Consider the following 17,560-nt stretch of genomic DNA (forward strand, 5'->3'; position numbering starts at 1 on the left):
GTGCAAGAGAGTGAGAGAGAAACACTGCTATTCGCCTATGCAAATCATTTATGATAGGTGAAAAATGCCACAAATTATTTTCAGTTTCTCTAAGAGGAATAGGAATGGTCTGTGTTCCCACCCCTTGAATCCAGGCATGATTTGTTCTGACCAAAAGAACTTAGCAGAAGTGATATTGTACCAATTCTGGGCCTAGAATTCAAGAAGCCTCACAGCTTCTATTCTCATTCTCTTGGAATCCTGAGGTGAGGCCATCATGTGACTAAGCATGAGCTAGCCTGCTGGAGAGGCCACTAGTCATCCAGCCAATAGCCAGCCCACTGCCACACAAGTGAGTTAGACCTTCCTAGACCCATCTGAGGTGACAGCTGACTTCATGCAGTCCCTAGGTGATAACAGAACTGTCCGATAAACCGAGTCCAAGCTACCAACCTAGAGAATTGTGGACAAATAAATGACTTGTTTTTCCTGCTAAGTTTGGGGATGGTATGTTACACTGCAAAGGCTAACTAATACCAATTCCTCATCTCTCTCTTGCTAGTGGGATTCCAATTTTAATTCAGGAGGCAGTGTACCAATCCCCAGATAGTTCCCTCTTAATCTTATTTGCAGGTCACCTGGGCTCTCTGCTTTTCTATTTTCCTACTTGCCTCTCAAAGTAAAAGTAAGGGAAGGAAAAAATCATAGAAAGTATACAAAACTATACAATAAATAATTAAGACATATTTCTTTCCCAGACCTAAGCCCAAAATGAGTTGTGCAGTACCATGTAGCACAGTCAAATGCAGAGAAAAGCTCTCCTCCCTTAGCAAAACAAACACAAGTCCAATCCCACCTCCTGAGGAACAAGAGCATGGCCACAATGTCACATACTCTTTCCAGAACTCACTCCAACTTGGCTATGACTCTCAACTAAGCAGTTCAGGTTTTCTAGCCCCATTGGTTTCTGTGAATGGGCTCCAAAACACCACATGCAGCCTCTTCATGCAAAATGACATCATACACACAAAACTTGCATTTAGAACCAAAACCAAAATACCACAGATTTGAACATGACATGGTCCTACATTTTCAGCAACAGTGATGGACTACAAATCATGCAATGACATTCCTTATCTTTTCTAAAGAGTGGTCCTCTCCGGAAAGAAATGCTATTCTAATAGGCCCACGCCCCACACCAGCCTAACTTCAGCTGCGTTTAACTGCACAGCACTTAACGGATACACAACACAACTGGTCCCAACAGTGGCTCACTGAGAGTTGGGGGAGTTGGAAGTGCTCTTCCCAGTTTCTGGGATAACCTGAAATGGCTTCATTTCCTCTTCGGCATCATCTGTATAATCGATTCCACCTCCAAATGTTTTCCTGCAAATCTGAGTTCACAGAAATTTTTAGTCAAGGCAGTCCCACAGGGAGTTAAGTTATGGCTCACTCTGTGATGGATACCCTCACTTAGACTTGGAAAAGAGATCAGTGGACCACTCCAAAGTTGCCTGTAATTAGATACAGAACAAGAACAAAAATAATCGGGCCCTCATTTTCACTTCAATAAAACTTTTCCTGTAGTAAATCTGTTCAGGCATTTAAAATCAATCGCAATTTCCACTTTTTCCTAAGCCTTTATGTTATTTACTCTTAAGAGAAAGAAGGAAATTAGATAAATAAAACCTGAATTTTAAATCTGAATTCAAATTGCCGGGGGCTATTCACACTTGAATAAATAAATCAGTGTAGCATAAACTAATAAATATTTCATATATGTGTAAAACATGTTTCTATAAAGCATTCACCTACCTTTAACCCAGCCTTTGCATTGAGACTACACGTTATGGAAAACTCCACACATAGAGCACCTTTCCTCCTAGTACTTTGAGGTCTTTATAAAGGAGCAGAACTTTCTAAACAGGAAACCAAAGCACAGAAAGGCGGGGCCATTTTCCTCAGTGACACCAAAACCCCAAATTCCTGGCATTCCCGAGCCATAAAATCAAGGCTCACATCTTCATACACCACATGCTTTTCATGTGGAGGTGGGTCTGTTCAATGAATTTAACATGAAAAAAAAAATTTTTTTTTTGCAATTTAGTCAAAGTGACAAATAGAAAAGAAAAATTTGACATGACCAATGGCAGGACCCATCCCCACGAAAGACTTACCTTCTACTTCACACTCTGACTTTCGTGTATTCTGAAACTACCATCAGCAAAGTCAATGAGATGACTTGCTCAGAAAGCCCAGGCTTCTGACTTTCCAAATACATAAATCTAAATGCAACAGGTCACACAAAGCAGATACTTAAATCATTTCACTCTGACAGATTTAATGAAGAGACAAATAAACAAGGCTCTGGTGAAAAATGAATTTGCTCATAAATACGAAAACGTATTTAGTATTTAATAACTACTTCCCAAACAAGAAATCTCTATTTTACTAAGACAGGGGTTCTCAACCTTGGCTGGGAATCTTTTTAAAATCCTGATTTCTGGGCCTCATCCTCCGGAAATTCTTTTTCTTTGTTATGGGGTGGGGCCACAACATTAGTAACAAAGAAACAATTTCCGGAGAATGAGGCCCAGAAATCAGGATTTTAAAAAGATTCCCAGGTGATTCTAATGTGCGGCCAAGGTTGAGAACCACTGTAGGAAGAGCTCTGAAGCCCTGACATATGCTTTGCCTCACTCCCCACCTGAACCACAAAGTAATTAGGAAGCACCTAAATAGCGATGTGGGCTCTGATTCAAGCTTCCTACATGATGACACTTTTCCACGTGGCACCTGAGGCTGTCAGGTGCTTCTTATGTTGGTAGATAGTCAAGGACATTACGTCAGGCTGCTCCTCTCCCCTACATATTCTCACTTCAGAAAGCCACTGCTGGCTGTTTTCAAAGCACACTTCCTTTTCTTATGATGGAAACTCTTCCATGTACCTGGGAAACAAGATTTAATGCTGTTCATTATCCAAGAGAAGCTACAATTATTAGGAACTGTGAACAAAGGATGCGTTACTGAGTTCAGCTCAATAGAATGAGACAAAATAAAAATTCCCCTGAGGACCCAGAACTGCAAAATCCAGTGGTTTTAACTACCCGTCTCATAGATACCTGTATACTAATCAGTGATGGGGAAATGAGAGACCCAGGCTTAAGGCACCATTATTCCGCTTTGAAAACTGTAAGACGCTTTCTTGTGCAGGATTTGGTTCAATTAACCACAGGATGGTGGGGGGGAAAGTATTTCTAAGCTATGTGGTCAAGCTATCAGTTGGATCCTAGGTTCAGAAATTAGCAGGAAATGCATGAGCCATTACTGAATTCCATGGGCTAAGCAGGCTTTTCTCTGGATGATTGAAATCCTCAAAAGTTAAGGCTCTAATAAGTTACCACTGGCATCTTTAATTTCCCCACTGCGACCATTAAAGCCAACATGCTCAGTGCATTGTTTTGCAGTATACCATGGAGCTACAGCAGATACTCATCCTGCCTCTATATCTGCTTTTCCTTTATTAGGGCCATTCCATTTCAGGAAAAGAACTGCTAATTTTACTTGGTGGCCGCTAAAATGTACAAGCCTAGCATAGCTGCAGTGTTTACAGCTTCTAAACTTTAATTAATCATAAATTTTTGGACATCAGTGATTATGTTTATTGGGGCGGATGCATATATACCTATCTCAAATTCCGGTTTTGCCACTTATTAGCTGTGAGACTTGGAGATCTCTCACACATAAAAACATTTAAAAAAATAAAGGAGCTTATTTATAAGGACACCAGTGATTCCCTGTATGTGGCAAGAAATTTAAAAGATGAGCATAGAATAGCAGTTCTTGAGTTTTTTGGTCTTAGGACCCTTTTATTTAACATTCTTAGAAGTTACTGAAGACACCAAAGAACTTATCTTTAAAAATTCTAGAAAACACAATAATATACACTCACACATTCCAATAGCCAATATGTGGTATTTAGAAAATTCCACTATACACATGTGAGAAAATGAAAGTAAAAGAGATAATGTCTTAATACTATGAAAATTGTTGTAGCTTCACAGACCCCTTAAGAGGGTCTCAGGAACTCCCAGACATCCTCAGGTCATATTTTGAGAGCCAACAGCCTAGAACATTATTATAACATCAGAAAGCAGGAAAACTATCAAAAACTATTAGAATCATATCAAAAGGATTCAGGAGGCAACACAGAGCTCCCATTGATCAAAGATGGCACAATTTTATGGTCCACAAGAATAAGTGCAATAGATTGAAACACTAATATTTTTAAATTTATTAATCCTTAATAAATCACACACACCTCTCTGTCACTGCCTCCATGTCTGACCATCTCTCTCAATGGTCACCTTTGGAGAATATTACTATTTAGATAGCTCATGAAGCCAACTAATTATTTTGAAAATTGATAAATAAAGAGGAAAAAAATCAGATGTTTTACCTGCCTTTCCTACATAAACTATACCTCAGAATAACCAAATACCTGATTTGTAGGAGTTTCTCTTTATAGAAGTATTAGAGGCCCAGCGCACAAAATTGTGCGCGTGTAGGGTCCCTAGGCCTAGCCTGCGATCAGGGCCATCTTCTGCCCGTTTGCCAGTCCCAGTCCCACCCCGCTGCCGACACCCACCCCGGTTCCCCGTTCACCATCTGGCAATCTATTGGAGCCTGTGGGCTGTGGGAAGGGACCGAGAGGTGGTCAATGCACCTCATAGCGACTGGTAGAGCAGTCGTTCTGGTTGTTATGTCCTTATGGTCGCTGGGATTTTATTATATAAGATTCTAGTTACTAAATGAAGATATGATTGAAAAAAATATTCTTTTTTGTTAATCCTCAGCTGAGGATATTTTTTTCCATTGATTTTTAGAAAGAGAGTCGGGGAGGTAAGGGGGAGAGATCAAGAGAAAGAAACATTGATGTGAGAGAGACACATCAATTGGTTGCCTCCCACACATGCCCCTGGTTGGGATCAAGCCTGCAACCCAGTTATGTGCCCTTGACTGGACTCAAACCACTGACCCTTCAGTTCATGGACTGACATTCTACCACTGAGCCAAACGAGCTAGGGCTGAAATAAGATTTAGAATCCCATAGGCAGCAACAATCATCATTGTCTGTCAAGAAATCACACACACACACACACACACACACACACACGGAACTGATGTTAAGTGGCTCCTGACAGTTACACACACTCATAAAGTATTCTTGACAAAAAGTGGAAATAAAATTTGATCCAGCCTCTAGATGTAACTACCAGTTTAAAAGTAACACAATGGCCAGAGGAACAGGGATGTAATCAGCAAAATCCAACTTATGGGAAACTTCAAAATAAATGGTTCACTCTGGCAAAAAAATAAATAAATTGCAAGGAAAAGACAGTGAAGGTGAACCTATGTATTAAAAGGGACTCAGGAGGCTGCAGAGCTAACCTGTGATGGGGACAAAATAATAATTACAGTATAATCATAATCAAGAAATATAAATATAAACTCACCACAGGAAAGGGTATAAAAAACTCTTCACAGATAAAAATATAGAAATATGGTATGTTTCTCCTGGGTGTAGGGACTATAGGAGTTTGCTTTTCTTTGCTTCTATTTCTCTGAATTTTCCAAATATTTTTAGGTACTGTATTGTTTTAAATGTGGAGGAAAACTAATAAAATTTATTTTTAAATCATTTATACTATCAAAGCTCTACAGATAGCTTTTTAGAAAATATATATTTTTATTGATTTCAGAGAGTAAGGGAGAAGGAGAGATAGAAACATCAGTGGTGAGAGAGAATCATTGATCGGTTGCCTCCTGCACGCCCCACACTGGGGATCAAGCCTACAACCTGGGCTTGTGCCCTGACCAGGAATCCAACCATGACTTCCTGGTTCATAGGTTGACACTCAACCACTGAGCTATGGGCAAGATAGCTATTTTTATATAATCACATTTTTTTATATTTCTATAACCTTTTCAATGGCTTGGATAGAGAAAGAATCTATATACATATAAGCCTAAGTGACGGGACAACCAGATGACCGGCCGGTAGGTATGATGTTCACTGACCACCAGAGCTCATGGCTGGTGAGCGCAGCTGTGGTGGCGCGAGCCTCTCCCATGGACACTCCCCCTGCACACCCAAGCTGTAGAGGTGGCAGGCGCAGTAGGCCAGGATGAGCAGGAGCGGTGCTGTGCCCAGCTGGGGCTCTGGCTCCTCCCTGGCTGCCTGCCACTTCGTGCTGGGCAGGATCAACACAGACAGCAAGCTGGAGCTTGACAAGCTGGAGGGTAAGGCTGGGCTGGCCGGGCTGCAGCAGAAGAGGTCCACTGATCCCCGCAGGCCAGGCCAAGGGACCCCACTGGTGCACGAATCCATGCACTGGGCCTCTAGTATTATAATAATGAAGAAAATATTAAAAACTATCATTGAGGAATTTTTACATTGAATTGTGAAAGCAATATAAGAACACCCTTTTTATATTTGGGAAGGGTGGATAGTGTTCATTATCTTTTCCACTACAAATAGAGAAGAACTGCCATTTTATAAAATCACATCTGAATAACCTAACTCAAGGAGATCTCTTTTTTTTTAATGTATTTTATTGATTTTTTACAGAGAGGAAGGGAGAGAGATAGAGAGTTAGAAACATCGATGAGAGAGAAACATCGATCAGCTGCCTCCTGCACATCTCTCATTGGGGATGTGCCCGCAACCCAGGTACATGCCTTTGACCGGAATCGAACCTGAGACCCCTGAGTCCGCAGGCCGACGCTCTATCCACTGAGCCAAACCGGTTTCAGCTCAAGGAGATCTCTTTAGGTTCTTCTAAAACCTCAGTTTCAGAAAGCCTGGGACCTAATGAAGCGGGGTTTGTCCAGATCTGGATATACTAGTGTATCTATCCAAATATTCTGTCCACCCATCCCACACCACACCAGCCCCACCACCACCACCTCCCACACCTTTCCATCAGCTCAAGGAAGAGAAAGAAAAGTTTAATGTCAAGATTCCACACCTGGTAATACCATATTCCCCAAAGGAATTTGTGTCCCACAAACAAAAATGAATTTTTTTTTCATTTTTAGAGAAAATGTTCCTTTCAGATAAAGATACTTAAAGAATGAGGCAACAACTTGAAGTCCTATGCAAGCTTCAAGTATTTCACTTTGAAAATAAATGAAAGACTTTGTGCACCAGTGACTATTAATAATTGAACATGAAAAAGACTGTTGGAAATTTGGCATGGATAATTGTTATGTTTTCCACACAAGTCTAATTAAACTTGATTTGGACTGCATAGTGCCTTTTTTTTTTAACCCTGCTATTAAACAAACAAACAACAAGAGAAAAAGCTGAAACTGCCAGTTCTATGCTTTATATATATTGTGGGAGGCTGCATCCAAGTGAGGGAAGAAGTCAAAGCATCTCAATATATGGGAGTGTAACCGTGTAGCTGAAGTGTGTAGCTGATCTGCCATTTATTAGCTGCCTGACTTTGGGCAGGCTGTTCAACCTCTCTGGCAGCATGGGTTCCTCATCTATAAAATAAAGATAAGAGTAGATGGAATTGGAGAGCATTATGCTAAGCAAAATAAGCCAGTCAGAGAAAGATAAATATCACATGATCTCACTCATTTGTGGAATATAATGAACAACATAAACTGATGAACAAAAACAGATCCAGAGACAGAGAAGCATCAATCAGACCTTCAAACCTCAGAGGGAAGGTAGGGGAGGGTGGGGGTAAGGGGGAGAGATCAACCAAAGGACTTATATGCATGCATATAGGCCTAACCAATGGACACAGACAACAGGGGTTGAAGGCATGAGTGGGGGTGGGGGGGGCAATGGGGGGATAAGGACACATATGTAATATCTTAATCAATAAAGAAAAAAATAAATTAAAATAAAATAAAATGGCATATAAGAAAAAAAAGAGTGGGAGTGTCAGAGGGCTGTTGTAATAATGTAATAACTGAGATGAGAAATGGAAAATGTTTAGGATAGTGTCTAGCACATATATGTTCTACAAATGCTGCCTATAATGGTTATTAGAACCTAATATACCTTTTTTCTTTACTCCCCACTTTTTTTCTTTTTTCACTCAAGAAATAAAAATTTGGCAAACTTCTAATTCTTTAGCCTCATCAGAGAATACTGTAATCTATTTTAAACCTTGACTTTTCTATTTCCCCAGAGCAGAAATGAACTTTTTCTCTAGAAAAAAATAACCAAAGTTGAAGTTAGATTCTCCTTTATTTTGTGCCAATCACAAATAGTAGCAAATTCATTAACTCCTTGAATCCAGAAAGAATCTCGCTATTTCTAAGGTCCGAGGAAATCCTCAGAATTAAAGATAATGACTTCCAGATCCCCCCAAAATCCTTTGTATTAGGGATCTAGTATCTAGTTACATTACACCCCTCGACAATCCATGCCAAAGACAATGATCAGGAGAAATTCACATCTATTGTAGAGAAAGGAACACAAGTCTTAAGAATTCTGGCAAATCATCTATAACTTTTACTTAAAATAAAATTCTAGATGTGTTGGTACTATTGGGGAGACTCCCGGGCTGTGGACTTACTAACAGGACATGAAAAGGATTACTGAAATCATAACATAAACCTAAAAAAGCATAAAACTTAAACAACTGTATTCTAGGCTACAAGGAGTGGGAAAGGAAAAATGGAATGGGATTCACACATGCTTTGGGCTCAAAAACATGGGAATTGGTATGAAAGCTAAACAAAGTTGTAAGGCTTGCACTGAAGAAAAGAAGTTGGTAGACAAAGAAGATAAAAGAAATTTGAGGTGAGTGCTGTCCAGATAGTATAGTGTAAAGTGCTGAGTATGCAGTAAAATGTTTACTAGGAAAGAATACAAATAGTCCAGTGACCACATAATCAGTAGTCTTGTAGTCAATTAGACATCAGGTACACAGTCATATCTCTGATTTGATATATTTGCACCCAAGCTGAAGTGCATGTAAATGAGACAAATCTTTTACTCACCAGAATTCTTAGAAAATAAACAGTATTTATGTGTGCTAGTTGTTAAGGTATAGAGTGAGGATTTCTCCCTATCCCACAGTTGCCTTAATGTGGGGAGAACTTTGATTGATATTCAAATCAGAAAGAATAGGATGTAGGGATAAAGTCAGTATAGTTGGTGAAAGATCACAAGTCTTCACTAAAGCTTATGTGATGGGAGGAGATGTCCCGTGGAAACTGGTGTGGGGAGAAGTGCTGCACTCAGGATGCACGTGAGGGGCACAGACAGCTCTCGGACTCAGATGCTCAGAGGCAGAGGGAGGCACGAGGAAGGAAGACACAGGAACATGGAATCACCAGGAGGCTTTGGATTGAGCCAGGTTTAACTAAAAATCTCCAAAGGGCAAGGAAAGCCAGTCGATACACTCAGTTACCAAGCTAAAAGGTTGATGCCATGAGGAAAGGATGCAAATGCATTCAAAGATAGGAGATTCCATGGGAACCTAAAAATCATTGAGGTCATTTAATTAAAGGGGACTCTGGTCATAAAACAACCCAATGACTTAGTAGGCATTAAGGAACCTCTGGGACACCAGAGAGCAGGAGGACTAACAGGACTGGTTGTTTCTCCAGGGCTTGGATCTCAGTGGGCAGCTCAGACAGACAGCATGGTGGTTGAGATCTCCAACTGCGAAACTAAATTGCCCTGTTTGTACCTCCGCTTGCCATCTATAAGCTCAAATTAAGTACTTGTTCTGCCTGCTCACACATCTGTCCCTGAATTTCCCCCTGTCCAAATGCTCTTGGTTAGGGATCATTAACAGATCTTCTCTACAAGTAAGGAAACACAGGCCTTCTCTACAACATACAACACAGTTGTACACTGTTCCCATCTCAGCCATTTCAGAAAACACATTCTTAACCTAATCTTTGTATATATCTCTGTCCTGTCATCACTGTGCTGTGTGGTTTATTTTCCCATCGTTGCTGCAGTGTACGTAAGAGGACACCTAGAAAGTCTAAGTACATCGCAGACCTCAGCCACTGCCAGTGGCTTCTTACTTGCCTGCAACTCACTCCTTATACAGCTAAATTCTGAGCACCGACCCTAGGGCTAGGCAGCCATGCACTGGAACCGCGTAGTCCCCACAAGGCCCAGAGACCTCTCTGAGCCCCGGCTCTTCTCTCTCACTCTTTACCAGCTGCATTCTCAAAACAGTGGCCTTTAACCTTATGAGAGGCTACAATATCCCTAGGGCCCCAATCTCCCCTGGTTTTCTAAAATACTGACCCAGATTTTCATTTAAAAGGACTAGATATAGAAGCCAACCATTGGAGAGGAGTAATATGGTAAAACATTAAGAGGCCAAACCTCTATATTTTATGCTATTCTTTGGCTTTACCAGCCAAGGTTCGGGCACCCTCTGAATACTAACCCTTTCCATGCTCCTCTCTCAAGAGTGACTTTTCGGTCACACACTTGGTAAAATCCTGGTTCCAGAGCCCCAAGAGCTACATTTTAGTCCCAATTTGCCAATACCAACAGTATGGCCTAGTAACAGTCACCAAACTTTTCTAGGCCTCAGCTTCCTTCTATGTAACATTGCCAATGCTGATATCTGCCAGCTGTAACGCTCTATGATTTTAAGGTCCCCATTTATTCTATGACAGGCATAAGTGTAGAGAACTATCATGATATGAAAATCCCAAGGTTCAATTCATATAGGAGATAAGCTTTTAATTTGTAAATTTTTTTCAATATGGGATCTTTCTAATCAGCCACCAAGCCCAGTAAGAATAGCTATCATTAATGGCCGACTACATGCCAGGCACTGTTCTTGGCAGTTTGTAAACTCAAATGACACTTCCTAAAGAATCTTAAGGAGGATAGGGCTCTTCAGCTACAAGTTAACTCAGCCCCCTTCCACTCTGCTGAGTTGAAGAAGCAATGTTTGGTAGACATACAGCTTATCTCCCACTTAACAAGCTTTACAATACCTAGTAAATATGTACACAAAATGACATCTTCTAAGCCACAAGAAGACTCATATCTAGAATAAACTAAGGCTTCAAAAAAAATGCTAAGAACAAAGCAGGTGGTTTAGTTATTTTGAAAGCAAGAAAAGAAAATTTTGTCAAGGCAGGACCTAACCTATTGGTTGGGTAGAATAGTATAAAACAGCAGGTATCAAGGACAGGCAATGATCATCGGCAACTGTTCATTCTCTTTATTAGAGAAAAATGAAATAATCCTTAAAGGCTCAAGTCCCAGGTAGAAAATCCCAAGTTTCAGATTCCAGAATACCCCAGAGTTTAAAGGAACTTGTAGACTCTAAACCTTGAGTTGGGTGAAGTGATTCTTGCCTTGGGAATAGTTTGAGGGAAAAAATCCAAGGTTTCTCACCACCTAGCAATCTATAAATATATCAAAGAGCTAACTTACCAAATTATACAAGTAATAAATGCAAGGATCCAGAGATAGGAAAGATGTAGCACCATGTTGGACTTGGACTTGGTTTTGTCAAGGAACAATGGATGAGATGTGGAGAAAGGGGAAGAGAGGCATTAGGACAGGACAAATTAAAGGCAAAAGTAGGGATGAATAAACAGGTTCTTTGCAGGGAGAATAAGGAGACAGAGAGCAGAGTGAGTGGCTAGCGGGCAGCAGAACTGCTCTCCGCTGTAAAACATTTCATTCCAGGGCAGACCTTTGAGTGCTGGGAACTTCTCCTGCTATCTGTTGTCATCATCCTCAGCTGAAAACATGGGCACTCTTGCCCTCTGCTCTGTCATTTGTCTAATCTTTTCAGAATCAGTAACAAAAAGATGCTGTATCTCAAAGCTTGCATGCTTGAATTCCTTTTTCGTTTTTTTTTTTTTTTTTTTAGATTATAGATTTCTGCATCCTGATTACTTGGTGAGGATTTTTATCACAACCTTTAGATGTTTTAGATGATCAGGTTTAGCAGTTTATTATAAATTCCACATGCTTTATTTTCTCCGTGAGCCTTTCTAAGCCCTTTTCCTTCTCAAGTATAAGGAAGGCTGGCTCAGATGCCTTACCATTCAGAGAAGTATTTTCTGAGCTGGTGGGCTTGCTCTCCCTCAGTTACTGCCAAAGCATGACACATATTACAAATGACAACAGATGCCTCTAACATGGCTTCCTACTTACGCTCCCTTCAAAGCTCATCATGGTCAGAGCCACAAGGGACTCAGGAAAACCTGGCTTCCTCTCGAATGTTTTGACTGCACTGTCAGTCACCTTCAGAAGCAACATAACCACATAAGACAAGAAGGGCACTAATCATTACAGCAACTGAACATTCTATGAACTCAAGTGGTTTAAACGATTTACGTTTTCTGTAGTAACACAAAGTGATTAAAGACAGACTTTACCTGATATAATATCACTCTCAGGACATAATGCAAAAAAAAACAAATAAGTGGGCCCCAAAACATTTAAATATAGTCTCCCAGTTGAATTCCCATTGAAACTAAAGGTAAGGAGGTTTAGAAAAAAATGAATAACCTGTTATTTATTAAAAACAACAACAAAAAACACACACACAAACCCAGATACCTCATCTGAACCCTTACCAAAATCATCTTCTTCGAATCCTGCAATCAGCAGGGGTGAGCCAAATGTCCAAAGGCATCAGCACTCTGGTCTCTATTCTCTTACTGCCTCACATCCAATGACCCTTTTCTCCACTACACCTGAGCCACCTACTGCCCAGTCAAACATCCCATCCTTCGATTACAATATCCTCCGCTTCACCTCCCTTATCAAAATGCCCCACATTGTGATCAACCACTAGGGCCTCATCAAAAGTTTCATTTCATATCCCTTCTTATTCAATTTCCTTTCTAAAAGCCATCATCTCCATAACACTCTTGTCATAACACCCTTACCAAATGCAAACTTAACTTGTTTACCCTTTGGTCCTCCTTCTGCTAAACCCCAGCCTCAGGTGATGCCTACTGTAGCTCTCTACAACTGAGCACCTACCTGGGCACTGGAGAAAGTCACATGCAGGCAGATAGTGTCATTCTACTTTCATGAGCACCAACTGCAAATGAGCACTCCGCAATGCTGGGCGAGCCTATCAGATTTCTCTCACTGACTCATTCTTTCTCTCTGCTCAACTGTTACTTCACTTTCAAACTTCCACCCCTTCTGACATGCACACCACCAGCACCAACCCCATTCTCAGGTGATCTTGTCTCCTAAAAGAGAAATGGAACCCTCACACAGCAATTACCTGTTATCAGATTTATACCTCCACCAGCCTTCAGCTTCTTCCCTCCTGTTGCATCCTCTTCCCTCCTCTTATCCAAGGTTAAACACTCTACCTGGGCTTTAGATACCCTCTCAGGTTTACATAACCAATTACCTTTTCTCTTCTGTTTATTCAATCAACATTTTCTTTTCAACCAGATCTTTCCCATCAACACTTCAATATCCTCAAGTCTTACCTATAACCTCACAGGTCTTTACCTCGTACCGTACCTAGTTTCTTTTTCCCATTCTTTACCTTTTGGCAATGTTAATGACTGCTTTGGGCAATGCTGATCTTCTCCCTGAAGTCCTCCTTACTGTGGCCTCTACAACAGTCCTCTCCCTCCTGCTGTGCCTCCCTTCTCTATGCAGGCTGCTCCTCCTCTATCTGTTCTTTAGGGTTTTAGCTCCTCAAAGCTTAAATCTAGATCTACTTTTTATTTCACTGTATATCAGCAGTCCAAAAGCCCAACTACCCATAGAGCAGCAGTTCTCAACCTGTGGGTCGCGACCCCTTTGGGGGTCGAACGACCCTTTCACAGGGGTCACCTAAGACCATCAGAAAACACATATATAATTACATATTGTTTTTGTAATTAATCACTATGCTTTAATTATGTTCAATTTGTAACAATGAAACTACATCCTGCATATCAGATATTTACATTACGATTCATGACAGTAGTAAAATTACAGTTATGAAGTAGCAACGAAAATAATTTTATGGTTGGGGGTCACCACAACATGAGGAACTGTATTAAAGGGTCACGGCATTAGGAAGGTTGGGAACCACTGCCATAGAGGCAAGCAAGGAATACAATTAAGTGAAGCAAATTTGACTCTCACTTCCCTCTCAACACACAGCAGAAGAGCAGGATAACTGGCAATGGACCTTTGGAATCAGGTAAGGTGACAATAGGGAAAGGTACAGACTATAATAAAATGGAGAGCAGATGCCCCTACTGAGACAATGGTCATTTAGAACAAGCCAGAAATCCCGAATTATAGATGAAAACTCACAATTTTTAAATCTTAGCAACCGCATCAATTAAGATTTCTTTCTGATACAAATAAAAGAAATCTTGGTTTCATCCAAAGGAGAATGCATTAGCTCTTGTAACTGAAAAGCTCAGGAGTACAGCTGCCACTGGGTTTAATCAATGTGATCAGGACCAGTTTCTCTATCTGGATTCCACTTCTCCTTTGTCATCTCTATTCTCAAATATGCTCTACCCTACGACAGTAAGGCAGTTGCTCACCTCCAGACCTCATCCTGCCAGGTTTTAACAGAAAACAGGAAAGATCCTCTTCCTGGAGCTCCCTCACAGTCTCAAAATTCCCTCTGATTTGGGCCAACTTGAACAAACCATTTGTTGCTAGGCTACTTGGGGGATGATTGGCCAACCCTGGGTCACACACTGCATTAATCTGAAGCACAAGGTCTGCCCTAGCTGGTTTGGCACAGTGGATAAGAGCGTTAGCCTGCAGACTGAAGGGACCCAGGTTAGATTCTGGTCAAGGACACATGCCTGGGTTGCAGGCTCAATTCCCAGTAGCAGGTGTGCAGGAGACAGCCAATCAGTGATTCTCTCTCATCATTGATGTTTCTATCTCTCTCCTCCCTTACTCTCTAAAATCAATAAAAATATATTTTAAAAAAATTCATGGACTCAATAAAAATATACTAAAGCACAAGGTCTAAGATTAGAGGATAGGAAAGTTCTTAAAAGGAAATTAGGGTGCTGCTATCAAAAAGAGAAAATATATTCAGGGTTGCCAAAAAAACCATAAATATGCTACAGCAACTTGCTCAAATATTTTAAAAACACTACACAGGCCAGATAAAACAGGTTTTCTGACTGAAAGGGCTTGTCAACCTCCAGTTTCAACCCTTTCTCTATTTTTTTCCTAGGTGATCTCATCCAAGATGAGCCTTCATTTACCATCTCTATACCCCAAATGCCACATTTTTATCTCTGACTCACAAATTCAACTGCCTACTCAACATCTTCACTTGGATGCCTCAAACTCATCTCAAATTCAACTTGTCCTAAATGAAATTAATGATCTTCTCACCCTCCATCTGCTCCCCCACTCAAAGCTGGCCTTCCTTGGAGTTCCTTTTGGGGTGGGGTAGTAAGAGGAGACAAAATCAACATGACTGAGGTATTGAAAAGAAAAAAACCTTGCAGGAAGTTCATTTTAAGACTCCACTGAAATTCTTTGTCTACTTAAAATATTCAAGAAAGACATCTGATATCTTAATTCATCTAAATTTGCAATTTCCATTTTCCACCTTTTCCCAATGAATTTTTATAGTAATAAAGTTTCATCATAACAAATAAATGCAGAAAGATTGTCAGTGGACTTCCAAAGATGCTTTTGCTTGCTTGTTTAGGCCCGAACCAGCAGTCAGACATCCCCCAGGGGTCTGGGATTGCAAGAAAGTGCAGGCCAGGTTGAGGGACACTCCCCCTCCCTCTCCGCACACCCCCACCGTCACGAATTTCGTGCACTGGGCCTCTAGTTAATTAATAATTAATTGTCCTGGCCAGGTGATTCAGTTGATTGGAGTGTTGTCCTGTATGCAAAGGGATTGTAGGCTCAATTCCTGGTCAGAGCACATATCTAGGTTTCGGGTTCAATTCCAGTCATAATGGGTACGAGAGACAGCTGAATGATGTTTCTCTCTTTCTCTTTCTCTCTCTCTCTCTCTCTCTCTCTCTCTCTCTCTCTCTCTCTTTCTCCTTTTCCTCTCTCAAAACATATCCTCAGGTGAAGATTTAAAAAGTTAACAATAATAATTAAATGATAACTACTAAGTTAAAGAATGGACTCGAACTCATGGGGATCAGTTTCCTAATCCATTTTTCCCCCAGTCTAGCCCTTGGGTTTGAATGATCTCTAGAGTTTCTTCTGGGGCTCCAAGAGCTTTTCTCATACAAAGTTAGTGAAAGAATATCAGAACTGAGTCAACTCAGCAAATGCTTTTAAATTGACATGGATTCTAAAGACAGAATAATTTAGAACTTGACTTTTCTCTAACTCCTAGACAGCTTAGGAAATACTGCTAGCATAAATTGCAATACATGCCATTATGTAAGAAAAAGATTACTTCATTAATTTCACTGCTAACTCAGCAAGGCTCCCACAAAACCTTACAGTTTGCTATTAATTTTAAATATGATTTACAAGACAATTTTCACTTGTGAAGTGATATTAGTGGGCATCTAGTCAAGCTAAAACTTTCATTCTTTTATAATCAAGTGTATTCATTTGATGATTTTTTCTGTCCTTGTGTCTAAAATACCCATTTGGAAAGAGGCCATGCTATACCTAATCACCGTATAAATTAATGCAAAGTAAATGTGTAAGCCTAGCCGAAACAGGTTTGGCTCAGTGAATAGAGCGTCGGCCTGCGGACTGAAAGGTCCCAGGTTCGATTCCGGTCAAGGGCATGTACCTGGGTTGCGGGCACATCCCCAGTAGGAGATGTGCAGGAGGCAGCTGATCGATGTTTCTCTCTCATCGATGTTTCTAACTCTCTATCTCTCTCCCTTCCTCTCTGTAAAAAATCAATAAAATATATTTTAAAAAAATGTGTAAGCCTAACAGTTCTAATCAGTTTGTGCAAAAAGCCTTTTGATTTCAACACCAAACATTAAAAAGAAATTTTGTGGCAAAAGCCAAGAAATTTGGTGTGTGGGATATGAATATGATAGAATAGGCTTAATTCATGACAAAGTTTTAAATTTAAATCTTATTGTTTTACAGTTGGTATTCCCCACAGCACCTAGAACAGTGTCTTAAACATATAAACACCTAATAAGTACACATGATGATATACAATTAGAAAAACAATATTCCCTCTGTTTTCATAAATGTTCCTTCTTCATGGCCTGTGCTGGCTTTGCAAGCAGAAACAATTTAGCAAATTCTTGGTGGTGCCTACTGTGAGTCTATTTTTGTGCCAACAGGTACATCAGATGTAATACTGAAGTCCTCAAGGAGCTGACAGGCTAACCAGTAGGAACAAACATAAAAGATATGCAGGTGGTAGATTACCTTCAAGTATGCTTAATAATTGAGCATATTGAAATGCTTTTTTGAATAATCGTAAAAGCAACATCTAATCAAGAATATATAACAATCTTGAATTTGTATGCACTTAACATGACTAATTATAAAGAGAAATTAATTCATATTCACAGTAAAATATTTGTAACATACTTTTTTAGGACCTGACCCATCAAACAGACAAAAAGAGAGGAAAGATATGTAAGAGATGAA

At 40.2% G+C, this 17,560-nt stretch overlaps 1 protein-coding gene across 4 annotated transcripts in view; it reads right to left on the reverse strand.

The window, feature by feature from the left end:
- The window catches only part of STXBP6 (syntaxin binding protein 6), a 264,626-nt gene that overhangs the window by 222,073 nt on the left and 24,993 nt on the right, over nucleotides 1-17,560 (reverse strand). The window contains exon 1 of one of the 4 annotated variants that reach the window (XM_070427246.1): nucleotides 1,795-1,826. The exons of 2 other annotated variants lie outside the window; for them this stretch is intronic. The gene's annotated coding sequence lies outside the window, so the exon portion shown is untranslated. Of the gene's footprint in view, nucleotides 1-1,301; nucleotides 1,320-1,794; nucleotides 1,827-17,560 lie in introns of those variants that run through there. One more of the 4 variants, XM_070427255.1, reaches the window with a different exon arrangement.

This window comes from Myotis yumanensis, unplaced genomic scaffold (assembly GCF_028538775.1).
Source record: "Myotis yumanensis isolate MYYU_CA2020_CCGP unplaced genomic scaffold, mMyoYum1.0.hap1 SCAF_1, whole genome shotgun sequence".
In the NCBI taxonomy this organism is placed as follows: Eukaryota; Metazoa; Chordata; class Mammalia; order Chiroptera; family Vespertilionidae; genus Myotis; species Myotis yumanensis.